This window comes from Rhinoderma darwinii, chromosome 11, assembly GCF_050947455.1.
Source record: "Rhinoderma darwinii isolate aRhiDar2 chromosome 11, aRhiDar2.hap1, whole genome shotgun sequence".
NCBI lineage: Eukaryota > Metazoa > Chordata > Amphibia > Anura > Rhinodermatidae > Rhinoderma > Rhinoderma darwinii.
In genome coordinates, this window is record NC_134697.1 from 96,241,380 (window position 1) to 96,251,656 (window position 10,277).

Genomic DNA, 10,277 nt, shown 5'->3' on the forward strand with positions numbered 1-10,277 from the left:
TTGTGGGTAAATATAGGGGAGCAAATACTGGGATTGGCTACATAGCAGATCCAATCACTAACTAGAGATGAGCAAACTGATTCAGCATGAATCTAATTCGGTCCGAATTTTCCAAAAGTTTTGGTTTCACTGAAATCTGAAACTTCTGGGGTTCACGGAAAAAACAAAGGGGAAGAACAGGAGAATGAAAAAAAACAAAACATATATTCGCCACCTCCCCTGGTCTCCCGACGCATCCCTGCCGGAAGATGAGATGACATAGCTGTCCCATGTGATTGCTGCAGCCTGTGATTGGCTGCAGTGATCACATGGGACAGCCCCTTTGATTTGCATGAAGATGTTCAAGACTGGCTCAGTAAACCCCATCTGGTTCAATAAAGGCCTCTCAATTTGTAAGCCGTCAATCGGAACATTTCCATATTCTTTGCCTGTTGTGCCCCCGGGGAACACTAAGTTGGGACTGACCAGAAGGTGTCAATATTTTCCTCTGGTCATATGAAAGAGAAGAGGAAACCATACCCTCTTCGGCCAACAGGGTAAGTTTGCTATGGCAGTTCTGCCTTTCAACAGACCTCTGGGAATCAATGAAATTGGCAGGAAAACATCTACCAGACTGAAGCTCCACTGGATTGATAATGCATCTGTGGTGTATGGGCTGTAGAATTCTTCTCACTTGTCTTCTGAAAACAGAAGCAGACTTGGCTTTCACCGGCTGATTGTCCAGGTATGAAATGATAGTTATACCCTCTATTCTTAGGCCCACCACCATGGAGGATACAATATTTGGTAAGATCCAGGTGGCTGTAAGTAGACCCAAAGGCAGGCATCTGAATTAATAATCTCTGATCCTCCTCTTGTTCCTTCGAGCAATTCTGAGAAAATGCCTCGAAGACTGTCCCATGGGCACATGGAGATGTGTCCTTCAGGTCCGTACATTTTGCCAAGCTTCCTTCTATCGTATGCCTCTGGTATCAGAAGTTATCAGAAGAGCCTTTGATGTTGTGTAGAAAGTCTTGCCTCTTCCACTAGAAACATGTCCATCTTGTGGACATGGTTGGGCATGTGCATGTGGACATGGTTGGGCATGTGCATGTGGACATGGTTGGGCATGTGCATGTGGATATGGCTGGGCATCTGCATGTGGATATGCGTATCTGAGGACTTCCTCTCCCTGTAAGGACCTTGTCCGTCTGGAGGCTGAGAAGTTTCTTCTTGTGCGTCTACGTTGTCTTCTGGACAGAAATGGTAGGGACTTCCTGTAAAGGATCTGCCAGGCACAGCTTCTGTGTCTACGCCCATAGGTAATCAGTCTGCACCTGCTTCTATGTCTGTGAGACTGACTCCATCTTCCACCACTCAGGATGGCAGGCTTAGGAGTGGGAGAGCCTATCACAGCCTAACCAAACGGAGCTAGCTCCCGCCCTCTGTCTATTTATACCTGCCTTTCCTGTTCCTCCTTGCTTGTGATTCTTCTCTGTTGGTTTTCTGGCCCTGCTGCAGCTTCTTGAACTATTTGTCCCTGCTTCATATTGACCCTGGCTTACTGACTACTCTCCTGCTCTTCGTTTGGTACCTCGTACACTCCTGGTTTGACTCGGCTCGTTCACTACTCTTGTTGCTCACGGTGTTGCCGTGGGCAACTGCCCCATTTCCCTTAGCTTCTGTGTTCCCTTGTCTGTTTGTCTGTCTTGCACTTATTGAGCGTAGGGACCGTCACCCAGTTGTACCCCGTCGCCTAGGGCGGGTCGTTGCAAGTAGGCAGGGACTGAGTGGCGGGTACATTAGGGCTCACTTGTCTGTTTCCCTACCCCCGTCCATTACACTTCCCTTTATTATCAGACAGATGTTTTCATTAATTTGTCCAGCTGAGCCCCAATAAGTATCCTGACTTGAACACTATACCATATAATGCATTCTTGGATGTTATATCTGCCGGCCAGGGCTTTAGCCATACTTTCCTTTGGCCGGCCGAAGATAGAGCCATAGCTCTTGGCTCTTGCAGCTAAATAATGCCCTAATGCATAGAGTCGCAGAGATAATCAGCTACCAAGGATATATAATGGAAGACCCTGAGGAGGCATACCCCTGTGGAGAACACTCTAGATGTTGTCCTGGAGCTGGTTCAACCAATCCCTCAGAGAGTTAAGAACATTACAATCCTTGTGATTCATGGGATCAGACAGACTTGCCTCATCTTTCGATGGGACAACAGTCCACCTGGACAATTTGCCAATCGCCACATCTACCTTGGGTGGCATCAGCCATTCATTCAGCTGCTGTGTCTCCAAAGGATACATCAATTTATATCCCTAATTCGTTAAGTTTTGGGAACCTTCCATCGCCTCTCTCGCTGTTTCTTCTACTTACTTTCCTCTCCCTTCAAGGATCTTCCTACATTCCCCTAGAAAGTTGGCCTCCAAATCAGAAGAGGCTTTGCTCCAAAAATCCATGATCTCCAAATCAGCCTCCAGAACGCTTCTATGTGGAAAGAACTCCACCCCTGCCAGAGCTGAACACTACCAGGGACGAAGGTTACCAAAAATATTGATTTTGCCCATTTTTGTTTTTTACGGCTTTCCCCACAGAAGATAAATAATATTATATTTGAAAAGTTTTGATCGTTTCGAATGTGACGATAGCAATTATATTTATGTTTTAGTGATTAAATTATTTTATGGAAAATATGGTTTCTTTTCCTATAAGATGTGTTATACAATACGTGACCTAACGGTGTGCTATTGCGGAAACAGGTTCTTTGGCAATAGAAACAGCAAAGTGGTTGTAATCTGGCACATATATTATACAGTAGTTCTCGAATAGACTAAACAGTAGGTTACAAGCATGAGTAACAGCAAAGTGTGAGTAACATATATTATTAAGAATTCATAGTGGTTCAACCTTCTTTTTTCTGCAGTGATTTCTTGGTAATGTCCTCACCATGGAATAATCTCCCACCATATAATGAAATATCTGCTTCACCAATATGGACTGTTCCTCTGGACCCATCTAATAATCAAGAATGGAATGACCACTCCTTACCCCCTCCGTATCATACCCTTAGCTATGTGCCATCTCTAAATGTTCCTCTTCCACCATATCAGCTTAATAGCGTATCTACTGTTCAACAATGGAGTGTGGAGACACCAAGACTTGCCTATATCACCCCTTCACCCTCTCAAGCAACACCTGCCAACAATCAACAATGGAGTATAGAAACGCAAGCACCTACCCATAATAACAATTCCACACCCCCAAGGAGGACTTATGAAAATCATTCCCAGAATTTAAGGATTACGATGACCCAAGGCCCAACTTCATCTGGCATTGAACAAAGATTTCGGAAAGGAAGAACAAGAGTTCTTGGGGTGAGTGATGAATAAATTCGAAATAGTTGTAATTTAAGGAAATCCTCCTAGAAGGAATGAATGGCTGTCAAAATGTTATCATTTATGGCTGTGTGAAGGGAAAAAGGAATTTGAATCACTTAATCAAAAATGGAGTTTCAGACCCTATAACTTAAAGATATAGTATGAAATTGATCAGGAGAAAATTTTAGTCATTCTTAAAAAAAAAAGTAAAGTATACTTTGAATACCTTGGCTAATATCATGTGAACCCACACCATCTCTGCCTTTTTAGGTCCCCAAAACTATACACAATACCCCATGTGTAGTGTAAAGAAGGCTGTTTTGCCAATTTTTTTTCTTGTAAAAATGACAGAAAAATATAATCCTGTGTATTAAAAACCCCACAAAAATCCAGACAAATTGTAACAAATTTGACCATGTGAACAGAAGGCGTCTTAATACAGATTCCATGCATTTATTTGGCTTGGCAGCAGCTGCCTGACCTCTTAATTAAATATTTCTATTGTGTTCTTATTTCTCAGTGATTTCTACCATGGTTCTCCTCATGACCACTTTTGAGACATCTTTCTTCATGATGTCAATGAGCTAAAAATTACCACCTCCATCGAGCAGCAATGGACACGCATGTGCACTAGCTGCCCTTGTCTCAGCGCCACCTTGGTGGATCTAGCAGTGATGCCGCCCATTCATTCTGTCTATGGTTCTTCTCTACTTTTCAGAGGAGAATCAAAACGTGCAGGTCCATTCTACTTCTCTGACAAGCTGGAAAGAGCCTTCATTGGCGTTATTGGTGTATGTTAGCTTGGGCTCTAAAATAAGGGAGGGAGACAGCCGAACTAAGATCTGACTTAAAGAGGCTCTGTCACCACATTATAAGTGGCCTATATTATACATGATGTGATCGGCGCTGTAATGTAGGTGACAGCAGTTTTTTTTATTTAGAAAAACGATAATTTTTGACGGTTATGACCTATTTTTGCTTTATGCTAATGAGTTTCTTAATGACCAAGTGGGCGTTGTGGAGAGAAGTATATGACGCTGACCAATCAGCATCATACACTTCTCCCCATTCATTTACACAGCACATAGTGTTCTTACTAGATCACTATGTGCAGCCACATACACACACAATAATGTTACTCAAGTGTCCTGACAGTGAATAGACATCACCTCCAGCCAGGACGCGATATCTATTCAGAATCCTGACACTTCGCTAATGTTTGCGTGAGATTTACAGCACCTCAAGGGTAGTCTCGCGAGATTACGCTGTAAATGACAGCCCAGCGTGATCTCGATGTGCTGTGCTGTAAATCATCCACAAACGTTAGCGAAGTGTCAGGATTCTGAATAGACATCACGTCCTGGCTGGTAGTAATGTATATTCACTGTCAGGACACTTGAGTAACGTTAATGTGTGTGTATGTGGCTGCACATAGTGATCTAGTAAGAACACTATGTGCTGTGTAAATGAATGGAGAGAAGTGTATGACGCTGATTTGTCACTGATTGGTCAGCGTCATACACTTCTCTCCACAACGCCCACTTGGTCAAAAAGTAAAAACACGCCCAGTTGGGCATTAAGAAACTCATTAGCATAAAACTAAAATAGGTCATAACTCCATAAAAAAATTATTGTTTTTCTAAATAAAAAACACTGCTGTAATCTACATTACAGCGCCGATCACATCATGTACAAGATAGGCCACTTATAATGTGGGGACAGTCTCTTTATTAGTAGGACCACTTTTATCTACATTACAGCGCCGATCACATCATGTACAATATAGGCCATTTATAATGTGGTGACAGCCTCTTTATTACTAGGACCACTTTTATCTACATTACAGCGCCGATCACATCATGTACAATATAGGCCATTTATAATGTGGTGACAGCCTCTTTATTAATAGAACCACTGTTATCTACATTGCAGCGCCGATCACATCATGTACAAGATAGGCCACTTATAATGTGGTGACAGCCTCTTTATTACTAGGACCACTGTTATCTACATTGCAGCGCCGATCACATCATGTACAAGATAGGACACTTATAATGTGGTGACAGCCTCTTTATTACTAGGACCACTGTTATCTGCATTACATCGCCGCTCACATCATGTACAAGATAGGGCACTTATAATGTGGTGACAGCCTCTTTATTACTAGGACCACTTTTATCTACATTACAGCGCCGATCACATCATGTACAATGTAGGCCATTTATAATGTGGTGACAGAGCCTCTTTAAATGAGCCTAACCACAAGCACTCCTGGGAGAAGTAACACCTGGAAGGTCACGTGGTGCAGTGCTGCTGCCCACCACCAGGGCAGGAATAGAGCTGAGGTCGACAGGGGTGAATGAATTCTCTAAAAGGGTCCCAAAAAAATTTTCAAACAGCATTTTTGGTGTCATTAGTCTAAGAATTAGGATTTTTGTTAATGCCTTGTTTTATTTTTTACTTCTTTTTGTGGGATAACTCCTTTTATATATAACTAGAACTTAAATTTAAGTGAGGACATAAAGAGACATATAGAAAACTCTACAATATATCATGGCTATCAGTCATGGACACCACCTAAGATGAAAATCAAAACTATATACACATACAGTATATCAGTAAACATCTTAAACAGTGATATAATTCTTGCAATATCAAGTAACATCTCCCGTTAAACCCGAAAAAAGGAGGCATCGGGTGGCAACAACTTTTATATCTAGGGCTTGCAATGCAGATAGAAAAAGATCTCCCACCTCTCCCCAACCACACGGCCTTGCAGATACTTTTTTCGGAGACGCTTGAGTTGCTTGGCTCTTTTTTACTGGCCTGTTGGTGGTTGGAGGGGACATATATAGAGCACGGAACCCTATTTTGGATAACACATCTGTACCCACTCATATCTCAACTGGAGCCCTTCGTAAAATCAAGATTACTATATATGTGGAGATTGCAGAACCCCAAGAGTGACTACTCTTATGACTCACCCCGGGCTTGGTCCTGGAAACCTAATACCACGGTAATGGAAGATTTGACTCTTAAAGCCAAAATAGAACACAATTTGGAAGAATACTTCCGATTTAATGATGATCCACAGATCACATGTACTGTCCTATGGGAAGCTCACAAGGCTTTTGTACGGGGGGGGGGGGGATTCATTGCCTTGGGGACTCACATTAAAAAACATAGAACATTTTTTATTTGTTTTAGAATTCTCTTCTAGAGAGATTACACAATCTCACCTGGCACGTACACGAGAAGAACTGACGAAGCTTTGGCAACACCTGAAGAATATATTAAATATTAAGGTTGCTAAATCCTTTCAGACCTTGAAATACAAGTTCTACGCTCATGGGGATAAGGGCTCTAAATCTATGTCTCATCTCATTAAACAAGAAAATACTTTTGTCACTGCCTTGAAAACAGAGAAGGGCCATAGAGTCACCACCACCCCTCAAATAGCGAAGGAATTTAAGAGTTTTTATTCTTCCCTATACAATTTGACAAGCCCTACCCAGGCCTCCTCCTCCTTGTCACACTCTGAACTTATAAGTACTTTCCAAGCCAATTTTCCTGTTGAATACTGACCTAAAGTGGTGGGCGAAACTACTGGCCCAACGCATTGGCATTTTGCTTCCGAAATTAATTGGAGAAGAACAGATAGGGTTCCTGCAAAATAGAGACGGTAAGCATAAGACTACGAGAGTCATTTATGCGGTCTATTACATTAGCTCGAAAAAAATCCCTACGGTCCGGTCCTTCTAGGTACCGACGCTGAGAAGGTCTTTGAAAACGTGAGATGGCAATACATAAGGAGGTCCTTATTAGATTAAATTTCCACCATCCGTTTATATCAGCCATATTTTCATTATATACATCTCCCTCAGCTTGGATCTGGATAACCGGCTCCATATCGGTCTCTTTCGGGATAACTAATTGTACCAGGCAGAGGTGTCTATTGTCACCTATACTGTTGTGCTTGTGATGGACATCCTTTTGCAGAAATTTCGGGAATTCACCTAAGATCAAGGGACTTACGGTAGGATGCTATATCCATTCAACGCCTAATGATGGCTGCCAGCGAGTCTTTGCAAGTCCAAGAGATCTCCCCTAATTCAGAAGATTTCTGGGCAAGTAAGAGTAAGAAAATATAGATCCCAAGAAATAGATAGAAAGGGAAAAGAACCAGGAAAAAAATAACAGTCCATAAAATTGGGGCAAAACCACAACATACCACACTACTATATGGACAAAGAAGAAATTCGATAAAATAAAAACTGTTAAGACAGCGCTATTAACTTTGGATAAATGTTACATGGATATAATCCATAGTCTACAGCACTGGTGTGTAAATATAATTATTATGAATTTCATTTTTAGATTTCGATGATTTTTGCAGCCACTGTGCAGATTGGAGTAAGCATTGCATTGCCATTTAATCAATTGGATTCTTACTCAAAACTACAGACATATTATATTCCATACTGGACATCACTATTTGTAAGTATTGTAAACGCACATGTCAAATATCTTTGTGGAGAGTGGATTGGGATGCTTGCATCAATAAACCATTCTGGATTATCATTTATACATGCCTATCTCATTACGAGAAAGCTCGGTGCTAACCCTTCGGTGGGGCTGAGGTGTAGATATAGACCAGGAGTGGGAAGATGTTTCTGGGACACAAGCTACTTGTAAAGGGTTTGCCAGACACAGTTTCTGTGTCGACGCCCGGGGTTAATCAGCCATCATCAGCTCCAAGGTCTGCTAGAGTGACGCGATCTGTTACCACTCAGGCTGGCAGGCTGAGGAGAGGGAGAACCTATCACAGCCTGGCCTGACAGTTCTAGCTCCCACCCTTGGTCTATTTATATCCTCACTTGCAGCATGTTCCTTGCAAGTGATTGTCTGGTTTCCTGCGTCTGCGATTCCTGCTATTTACCTGGTTGACCGCTGTTACTTATTGACCCTGGCTTGAGTGACTATTCTCCTGCTCTGATTTTGCTACTATGTACTCTCCTGGTTTGACTTGGCTCGTTCACCACTGCCTGTTGCTCACGGTGTTTCCGTGGGCAACTGCCCCTACTTCCCCCTTTGCTTCTGTGTGCCCTTGTCTTGTGTTGTCTGTCTTGCACTTATTGAGCGTAGGGACCGTCGCCCAGTTGTACGCCGTCACTTAGGACGGGCCATGCAAGTAGGCTCACCTGTCAGTCTTCATTACACTACTTTTATGTTGTCCTCTGCTGAAGTCTGAGGCATAACTGCCCCCTGTACATTGTGCCAAACAGTGCCCCCTTTAGATTGTGCCACACACTGCCACCTGTAGTGTCAGAGTGCCCATTGCAGATAGTGCTGCACAGTGCCCCCAGTAGAAAGTGCCACACAGTGCCCTTTGTAGGACATGCCAAACAGTGACCATTGTAGATAATGGCATACAGTGCTCCTGTAAATAGTGCCACCCAGTGCTCCCTGTAGATAGTGCCATGCAGTGTGCCTTGTATATAGGGCCACACAGGGCCCCCTGTAGATAGTGCCTCACTGCTTTGTGAGGCAGTTCATTTGCATCTGTATCCCAAGTAGCAAGATTCAATTGAATGCGGGGGTCTGGATAGCTGTCCACCCATTGAGTACCTCTGTCCTAGAGACATGGCATGTACTCCCTGGGGTACACCTACATAGGCCCTAAACTTCACCCACATAGACCAAACTTTTGTTGTGATATTGTGTGGATATGGTGGTAGATGATAAAGTAGCTGCCTTTGTACAACTTAGATCTAAACACCAGATCCCGACTCATCTCAGGTTCCGTTGCTTCCAGCTTAGACCTGCTCTTTGGTCACAATTTGCGGGATATAATGTTAGACTTTGTACATCCGCGGTGGAGGATTGGGTGACGCAGGAGACGTTGGCTAAACCTTTATCCACACTTTACAGGCAACTATTGACTGTATCTTCTACTAAACTTGATAGAGCCCTGGACCAATGATCTCAGACTTTTCTCCCCCTTTTCTACAGATGATCTTAAAGGGAAGATCATTTTTTTTTTTAGTTAAACAATTAGTGTATAGGTGATTAAACATTGTTCTAATTTTTTTAATTTTTTTCACGAGTCAGGAAATATTATAAATTAGATTCTAATTTATAATATTTCCCAGTGCTGGTCACTAGATGGAGCAATTCCCAAAATTGCAGCATTGCATGTGGTAAAGCAACCACATTGCTTTATGCTGCAAAATTTGAGAAAACTCACTCGCTCTAGTGAGCTCTCAGAATCCCCCCCTCCTTTATCCTGGCTAGTGCCGGGAGAAACGAGGGGATTGAACGGTCAAACCTCCTACACTGTGTGTCGCCATTTTTTAAGCTAACACACAGTGTAGTAGGTTAACATACACTAGTAAACACACAGTAAAACACTTACATACACAGAAATAACTTACCTGCTCCAGTCGCCGCCGCTCCCTCCGGTCCGTCCGCTCCGTCTGCTACCGCCGCTCCAAGTGCACAAGTCCGGAAGCCGCGACCGGAAGTAGTAATCTTACTGTCCGGCCACGACTTCCGGTCCACAGGAAAATGGCGCCGGACGGCGCACAGTTCAATGACTGTGTGGGAGCGGCGCATGCGCCGTTCCCACACAGACTGCATACAGCATAGTGGATGGAACGGGCCCCGTTCGCATTCACTATGGGACTGTAGCTGCCGTATTCCATGTCTGTATGTGTCGTTAATCGAAACATACAGAAATGGAAAAAAAAATGGCAGCCCCCATAGGGAAGAAAAAGTTAAAAAATAAAAAAAAGTAAAACACAAACACACAAATAAATATAAAAGTTTTTAATAAAACACAAAAATCAAACTGATATAAAAAAAAAAATTTTCGTGACACTGTTCCTTTAAGGAAATAATATCTGCTTT